Genomic DNA, 7,498 nt, shown 5'->3' with positions numbered 1-7,498 from the left:
CATCCATCCATCCATCCATCCATCCACTCGTTCATCCATCCATCCATGGGTGGATACAGGGTGGGTGATATATTGTTCCCTGTTGGCTTATAAGGTTTGCTTGCCTTCTAAGTTAGACACTGTCTTCTAGGTGCCTCATGTAAAGAACCCTGACACTAGCTGTTGACTAGTCTCTAACCCCCGGGTTGGCAATACTTCCAGCTTCTTCTGTCCCCCAAAGGCCTGTGTTCAAATCCCTGTCTCCTGATCTGTTCTTGTGGACAGTGAGCTGTCTTTCATCACTCCATTTCCATGTTTTCTGCATGTTGAGGGCTGGCATCTTCTATGCCCAGCCTCTGAGGCTGTGGGTGTCAACAGTTCCGACGCTGCCCCCATGGCCCCAGCTTGGCCCTGCTCTGTCTTTCAACTGGGTCTCCCGCCTCCCTCTGCCCCCCAACATCCCGCCGGGCGCTCTGGGGAACATTCCGTGGTTTGCAGCAGACTGTCCGGCTCCGCGGAGCCTCAGATGTGGGCAGAGTGGGCGGCGGCCTGGCGGGCGCGGGCTGGGGAGACAGCGACCGGGGACCCTGCACTCCAGTTTGGCGCAGGAGGTGGTGGGTGGCGCAGAGCAGCAGCGGAAAGCAGAAAGCACCCACTTGATAACTAGGGAACACCACCTGTCTGCCGTCCTCCATGGCTCCCTGCGCCTGCAGTCCTCCCTAGAACTCATCCAGCCCTGGCCTCTGCATCTTTCCAAACCTCCTCTGTCTTGCCCCAGGATGTGTGCTGCAGCCTCACGGCTCTCCTCCCAGCTCCTTCCCCGTGCCAGGCTCCATCCTGCCCCGGGGCCTTTGGAGCCGTGTCCCCCACCCCGGGGCCTCTATCCCACTGCCGCCTTCCTCCACTCTGTCTCCCTCCTAATCTGTCGGGGCGCTCCGCTTCACCAGGACACATAATCGGTGCCCAATCAAGGCGGCCGCTGCGGAAGTCCTTCTGGAATTTAACCACAATCCCTCCTGCCTGGTTTCTGTGACTGTTACACAGTTCCTGACTCACCCCGTGGAGAGCTCTCCATAGAGACCGTGTCACCCACCCACCCATCCCCCACTCTAGTGGATAAGGAAACTGAGGCAGGGAGAGTCCACCAGGATTGCTCTTGAACCAATCATTAGGACCATGGACAGGGTGGCCTGCCTCTGCATCTGCCTTCTGTTGGTGTGTGTGTGTGTGTGTGTGTGTGTGTGTGTGTGTGTGTGAAGTGCAGTTAGTAAAATTAAAACTCCTCGGGAGCCAGAGAGACCCTAGGTCAGTGAAGTGCCTGCCGCAGCTCCTATCAAAAGTAAGGTAGAGAGACAGGAGGACGGAGGCCAATCAGCGGGCTCCAGGCAATAGAGGCCCTAACTCACAGGTCGTGTGTGCATTGTGGAGGGCGACCCCCAGGGGTCAACCCCGCCCCAGCCTCCACAGGCACTCTGTTTGCAAGGGGATGCACACACAGGACTGCTGGTTGTCCTTGGGCTGAATCCCCTTCCTCTGGCTGGATACACACTCGTTCACTTTTATTGAAGTTCTCTTTTATTCTTTATAGTGACCCAAGGGCCTTTGCACACACCGGGGAAAATCCCTCACTACCAAAGCTCTGGCCACCTCCAAAAAGCAATTTTTTTTGAGACAGGGTCTCACTGTGTAGCTCAGGTTGTCCTGTAGACCAGGCTAGCCTCAAGCTCACAGAAATCCACCTGCCCCTTTCTTTTGGAGCTCGGGCTGGATTTCTTCCACTCTCAGCAGACCCTGCGGACCGGACTTGTGTATGCTCTGACTTCTGACCTGACCTCAGCTTCCTCTCTGTCCCTCTCGCTGTGTGACTTTTGCAGCTCAGTCTCTGGGCTTCTTCTAGAATCCCAGGTCCCACCCATTCATGGTCTGAAAACACCCCACTTCCCTCATCGGACCCCCCATATGCCATGTCATTGCCAACCATGGCATCCTTCCTTAGAACCAAGGGTCTGTTTGATTTTCAAACAGATCCGGTGTGAGTCCCGGCTCGACCAACACTTCCATCTCCCACCTCCCTCGGGGTCACAGCTCAAGTCCTTCCTGCAGCCTTTCCCTGACCCTTCCTCCCTCTGCCCAGCCATGGGTGCCTCCATTGCTGCATCCTTCCCCAGGGCCTTTGCACAGCCGCATCCCTGCACCAGGGACTTTGATGGGCTCTGGCTGGCATTCTGCAGAGTTGCTTTAGTAACTCTTCTGGCAAATTCCATCATCCATTCATTTTAGCTCAGATCTCCCCTCCTCAGAGGGCCACCCTGGCTCCCCCGACCCCCCGCAGTCCCCTGCCTTCCTCTATTTTTCATCTATTACACATCATTACTTTAATCCCCCCCCCCGCAGAGTTCTAGTCAAAAGAACTGGGGACAGACCATGGGACACAGTAGGTGTTCAATAAATGCTGACTGAGCACAGAAGAACAGACAGGGCTGCTCCACAGGGATGCCTGCTGCTGCAGATTCTCTGCATTTCTCAGGGAAACTGCCTGGCTGCCCTGGCTGGGTCACACATCAGTAGCTATGACAGGTCGCCATCCACAACCAGGCCCATCATTCCACCTCAAGGCCCAATTGGCCCTGGCACCTTCAGAGCAGAATTCAAGACACCCCACAAGTCCCGGCCACAGACCCCATTGCTTCCCCCTAAACCTGTAACCCAGAGAGGGTGAGACACAGTGCAAGGACACACAGCAGCATGTGACCCGGAACTGCATAGAGGTTATTTGAGAGACATGGAAAGCAACAAGCAACCAAGTGGCTCTTGGGCAGCTGGATGCCCAGGACAGCCCAGGACATATGGCAGAGGCTGCCCTATTTCGTGGCCAAGCCTACCCCTCAACCCTCCCCCCAGAAGCTTCCAGAAGGATTCCTAGTTCAGGCAGCATCCACAGACAGGAAAACAATCCCGCCACCTCCCTTCAGCCAGTCAACGGCGCCCCAAGTGGGTACATTTCCAACCTGAACACAGAGATGCCCAGGTCAGATGGTTCACACAGCCGGACCCCCAGCTCCGAGCCCTGGGGAGCTCCGGAGCCCCTGAGCGTGCCCAGGTCGGGTTGGAGTCTGTCTGGTCCCAGGATGAGGCCTAGTGGCTTCGGCTACCTTGCTAGTGTCCCCGTCACCCCATCTGTCTTGGTCTCCCCACTTGTGAGCACACAGAGGGGTCCCCCCGGCCACCCCGCTGTGGCGGCACCCCCCACTCACCATCCACCACATCTTCGCAGTCATGTCGTAGCACAGCTGCCATTTGACCGACGTCTCCCCGGGCTTCCCGGACACTGGGGGCCCCGGGACCTCCATGTTGGGCCGAGATGTCCTCGAGTCACCGGAGGTCCCGGTGCTCAGCTCCAGTGGAGCCCAGTGAGTCAGAGGAGGAGGGTGCCTGGGACAAGGGGAGGGGGGCCAGGGCCAGGGAAGGAGAGCTGGAGGGCGGGGACAGAGGCCACCCACAGCCCGGGAGGCGGCTGCAATCACAGCGGCCCTGGATTTGTGAATGACACCCCCGTACTCCCCCCCGGAAGCACCGTGGCTTCCCTGCCTGGCAATCTGGGGGCACACTAGGAACTCATACCAAGGACGCCAAGGGCTCTTCCACTTCCAGGGACCTTGGGTGAGAAGGGAAGGCTGGGGTGCCTGAGTGTGGCGACAGCTTGAGGCTGTGTGAATGTGGGTGATTGGCTCGGCCTCTCTGGGCTTCTGTATTTAAATGAGGAAACTAAGAACTAGCCCAGTGTGGGGTGGCACAAGTTTGTCATGTCAGCACTTAGGAGGCTGAGGCAGGAGGAGTGTGGTGAGTTTGGGGCTAGCCTGGGCTACATAGTGAAAACCTGCCTCAAAAACAAAAATGCCAAAAAGCAAACAAAACCCAAAAACATCAATGTTTTTGTTGTTTTGTATTTTCCTTCATTCTCCCTATAGTAGAGATGGAGAGGGCAGGAGGCGGAGTCTGTGTCCTTCGTTTATTTTCACTGTGCATCCACTGAAAATCCACAGGGAGCGTAAGGGTGAGCCCAACACAGAGCATGGGCTCTGCTGCTAGAAGCTTTGACGGCTTAGCTCTACACAAGCAGGGGGACGAGCATCTCAGGGGAAACATGCCTGCTGGCTGGAACTGGTCTCTTCTCTTCCATGAGGGGGACATGTGGGGGACATTGGGTGCTGGGTTGGGTGATTGTTCCTTATTCTGGATTCTCCTTCCTTTCACCACCTGAAGGCTCCTATGCATCCCTCAAAACCTCCAACCCTGCCATTCTCTCTTGCAAGGATAGACAGGTGGGGGGGGGCTTGGAGTTCAGCCAGGAACTCAGGGCTGTGGGGCTCCTCTGCCACAGAACACTGCTGTTATTTTCTTTAAGGTTCCCCCTCTTTGTCCCCATTTTACAGGAAAGAAAACCGAGTCTCAGAAAGGGCAAGTGTCACATAGTCTATCCTCATGGCACCCAGATGGGCACCAGCGACAGAGTGAGTTCTCTCTGCTCTGGGCTTGTTGACTGAGTCATGGAGCAGGGCAGGGTTTTGCTAACAGAGGATAGCCCAGTGCTTGCTACAGAGCTTTTCAGCGTCCCATGAGTCCAGTTGGTGACCAAAAAGAGGAGTCAAGTGCACCCAGCAGCCCCTTACCCCCCCCAACAGCCCTCATACCTCGCAGCTGTATCCCCCAGCAGCCCCACTCCCAGTCACCACACTCCGATCTTGCAGCCTGAACACCCCCACAGCTGCAACCTCTTCCCCCTCAGCCTCACACCTTCACATGGTCGCACACCACAGCACCTGCACATCACCTGCCCCCCAAAGCCATACGGCCCTTCCCCTGGCAGTTGTACCCCCTAGCAGCCTCAGTTCCCACAATTGCACCCCCTCAGGTCTCAATGCCCACAGTCAGCCCCACTGTAGCCCTACCTTCCTCCAGCTGCACTCCCTCCCACCATACGGACCCCTTACCCCCCACAGCTGTGCCCCTCCACCCCTGGCAGACCCCCCAGTCTTATCCCCCTTCTCTGGCAGTCACACCCCCAGTCACAACTCATCCCCAGCAGTTACACCCTCCCAGTTGCAGTCAATACCCCCCATACCCCCACCCCCCGCCGCCCCCCCCCCCCCCCGAGCTCTACCCCACAGTTTCAACTGATCTCTGGCAGTTGCACCCCTTTCCATTTCCCCTCCCAGCCACACGCCCCTCTCCTGCAGCCTCATTCTCCACAGTCACCCCCTTCACACTGTACACGCTCTCGTGCCCGCAGCTGTAATTTGCCTTGGTCTCTTGTAGTCTCCCTCCACCCCCATTCTGTCCAGTTACCCCAGATACAGAGTCAAGAGGCAGGAGACAGGGATGGGAGGGGGAGACAGAGAGAGGGGCCACTGTCCAGGCCTACCAGCCTTCACACACCCCATACCTCAGGTTCCCTAGCTGCAGAAAGAGGGGACGAGGTGAGGGCGTCTGTGACCCCTCTCTCTGGTTGACCAGGTTGAGGGTAGAGGCTGGCGGGAGAGTGAAGGACTGCGCAGGCGCAGCCCCTCAGCGCCCAGGCGGAACTGGGTAGGGAGGAGTCTCCTGGTGAAAACATGAGGACCAGAGTTCGAGTCCACAGTGCCCACGTCAAAACCTTGATGTCAAAACTGCTTCATAGCTGGGAGGAGACAAAGTCCTGAGGACGCAGGGCCATGGCCACCAAGCAACCTTCCCTCTTATATACAGATTATTTCCTGCATTTTGTCATTGTCAGGGACATCCAGAATGCTGAGTGCTCATTCTCCAAGGAGCCTTAGGAAGTCAACACACTTCTATGTAGCCCAGGCTGGCCTGAAAGACCTTGGCTCAAGTAATCCTCTTGCCTTAGCCTGCTGAACCATTTTGTAGGTAGGCTGTTCATCTTTTAAAAAAAAATATTTTCCATTTGAAATGAATTTGTCCTAAATTTTGATTTCATTTTGAAATTTATCTTACAATTTACGTATTTTCTTTCCTGTACTCGCATCTTTTCTACTTTATTACTCTATTTTCAGGCCGAATCTCATTATGTGGCCTAGGCTGGTCTGCATCTCAACATCCTCCTGCCTCCGCCTCTCCCAGGTGAGGTTTATCTTGCCTGTTGCTTCCGTTTCCATAGGTAACGCCTGAGAACCACCTGTGCAGGCCCACCCTGTACAGAACAAGTCTGGCCTCGGGGTGTGAAGAGGGCATTCCTGGCAGAGCTTGGGAGAAAAGGTACCTGGATGCCTGCTGGAGAAACTGGTGGTGGGGGGGCAGGGGGAGCACATTGATTTTGCAGATTTTAGGGAACCCCTTAAGAAATTTGGACATGATTTTTTTTTTTCTTTTTGGTTTGGTTTTGGAGACAGGGTTTCTCTGTGTAGCCCTTGCTTTCTTGGAACTCGATCTGTAGCCCAGGCTGGCCTCGAACTCAAGAGACCCACCTGCCTCTGCCTCCCGTGGGGTTAAGGCCAGCTCAGAAAACCATGTTTTATTTACACATTGGAATATTACTGAACTCCAAACACCACGATGGGAAAACAAAGTGACAGATGATCCCTGTTAACAAGTAAAACTTTTATTAAATAAACTTTTAGGTTTTTTGTTTTCTTTTCCAGACCAAGGAGAGGTGATTTGACTTTGAGAAGCTCGCTCCTTCGCACACGAACAAGAGGCACGGGGACTCGAACCCCACATTCCCTCTCCACCCTCGGCCTTCCCCCTCTGCTTGTCTCCGAAACTGAAGTTTGAAATTTCACGAAATTCATTGTAGCAGAAATTAAGCCCGTTGTACAAATCACATAGGGTCTCCGTGTGGAGTATAAAAATGGTATTTACAGCTCGTAAACATGAAGTAGACGGTGCGCACGCCAGCGCACGCCAGCACGCACTCAGGGGGCAACCCGCATGGGGCGCGGGGATGGGGGGGACACAGCGACACCCCGGACACACACGTTCGCATACTTCGTAACACAATCTTACCGTGTTACGTTCAGAACAAGGGATCATCAAACTGGAAACGCGAAACAAGGTGGGCAGAATCGGGGTGATTTTTTTTGTTCTCTCCCCTTTTGATTTAGGTCAGTCAACAAACATTTTGGTAGAAACGAAAAGGGATTTTTTTTTTTGCTTGTTTTTACATTTTTTTTAAACCTTAAAAAAACTTTGTCTCTTTTGTTTGCTTTTGGACGAGTCAGAAGGGATCCGGACCCCACCCCCACTCCCGCTTGGTGGGATGTCCAAATTAACGACTCTGTGCTTTGTGGTGTGTGTGGGCAGGCTGGGTAATATACAAGGGGTGGCTCCCCCACCAAAGTCTTCCCAAACCTCCAACTAGGAATCAAAAGCGGGTTATCATTGAGTCCCCGCCCCCTCGGCGCTCTTCTCTGTGGTCTTGTTGGCACTCACTCAGAAAAAGACCACCAACATAATAACATAATGATAGATGTGAGAGAGAGAGAGAGAGAGAGAGAGAGAGAGAGAGAGAGAGAGAGAGAGA

This window comes from Grammomys surdaster, unplaced genomic scaffold, assembly GCF_004785775.1.
Source record: "Grammomys surdaster isolate TR1022 unplaced genomic scaffold, NIH_TR_1.0 209, whole genome shotgun sequence".
Lineage (NCBI taxonomy): Eukaryota > Metazoa > Chordata > Mammalia > Rodentia > Muridae > Grammomys > Grammomys surdaster.
Note: the sequence above shows the minus strand (reverse complement) of the source record.